Raw genomic sequence first — 1,836 nt, forward strand, 5'->3', positions numbered from 1 at the left:
CCCATTATGGTAACATCCATTTAAATTTTTCCCTGTTTTATACAAATTAGGTGGTAGTGAAATGAAATGACAGGGACGTGGCTGTGCCAGTCTGAAGTCATACCATTCCTGTCTGACTTCTAAAACACCGAGTAGACACATCTCTCTTGCCAGTCTCATGTTGTGTGTAAAAACAGATACCCTTGCAGATGAGTGCTGTTTGCAATGCTGTGGTCAGTTTGTAACCAAATCAAAAAAATACATGAGCTGTTTCAGAAGCAGATGGTCTACTTTGAGCCATTTAAATGGCAACAAAAAAAGTAAGATTTTTTTTTTCTTTTTTTACCATTTGTAGTACACTATGAGCTCAGTTCAGCAATCCTTAACTTTTTGAAATGTTATTTATATTGGTAAGAGTTGTGTGGGCATATATCCTTTGAGAATAAAGATGGCTTCCAGGTTTTTACTGTTCAAAGAGCAAAGAAATACACTCCATTCAGCAAATCCTCATGTTGGAAAACCTGGTAACGTACAACTAACACAATGCTACCACAGCTGTATACCAGGAGCTTCTGGGGAGTAAATCAGTGAAAGGAATTAAGCGTTTTATCCCCACAGAAGGATGGATCCTCATGCTCCTGGGAAGGAGAGAGATGCTCAAGACTGACAAGGAATAGAGTTCTGAGCTGTCCTCAGAGGGTGCTGCAGGGGAGGCTGCATCTTAACACCTTGTCCCTTTCCATGACTTAGTTTTGTGGCTATGTCCACCTGGGAGCCTGCAGTTAAGTATGTTACCCAATAATAATGTAGGTATTAACAAGACCTGCAGCCAGGACTGGAGTTCAGGACACCTGTCAGCTCTAAACACCGGAGTTGGAAGTCTCAGCCCTTCACCAGTTTGTCTGTGAGGATAGACAGTGGGAGACAGTGTCATAAACTTTATTAAAATTGAGATAAACAGCATCTGCTGCTCCCTGCTTGTCCACCATGCCAGTCGTCTCATCGTAGAAGGCTACCAGGTTAAGCATGTTTTCCCCTGCAGAAATCCATGCTGACTACGCCCAGTCACCTTCTTATTCTTCATATGTTCGCAAATGGTTCCCAGGATCAGCTGCTCCATTACTGTTCCAGGTATCAAGGTAAGCCTGACCAGCCTGTAGTTCCCTGGATCCTCTTTCTTGCCCCACTTGCAGACAGTAACACTTGCTTTCTTCCAGTCTTCAGGAACCTCTGCTGGTCAGTATGACCTTTCAAAGATAATTGAAAGAGGCTTTGGAGAGACATCAGCCCCACCTCTTGTATTCTTCCTTTTTCTATTTGGGTTTTGTCTGGAGCTTCTCGTTCATCCATGCGGGCCTCCTGCCACCTTTGCTTGACTTCAGGCATGGTACAGATGTGGACACGACAGTAAGGGAGCAGAGTGGGTTCCCTTTGCTGAGCTCAGAGAACATCTCCCACCCCTGCACTTCCATATATATATGTCTAAATATATATATATATATATATTTAGACTCCTCTCTGCACAGCATCCTGGACATGCTGACGCACAAAATGGGGGAGGAAGGTCACCCTGGACTGAATGAAGAGCAAGGTAAGACAGTCTGCCAGAGAGATTCCTTTGAGCAGGACCAAACGATTTAAAGAAGCTGAAACACATTTCTAAAGAGCAGTAGCAATTCTGCTTTTCCTGCTAGCTGCAACACAAGGGACAGCAGGATGATCCAGCTGGAGGACTTCCCCCGTGCAGCAAGCAAGAGGGGCAGAATTTAAACAGTTTGAACACACATTGTGGCAGAGGATGCACAGTTAAGGCTGCGCCCATTTGTCCTATGCTTGAGTCTGTTTCCTGGAATTCAC

The sequence above is a fragment of the Egretta garzetta genome, unplaced genomic scaffold (genome assembly GCF_000687185.1).
Source record: "Egretta garzetta isolate BGI_Z169 unplaced genomic scaffold, ASM68718v1 scaffold159, whole genome shotgun sequence".
Lineage (NCBI taxonomy): Eukaryota > Metazoa > Chordata > Aves > Pelecaniformes > Ardeidae > Egretta > Egretta garzetta.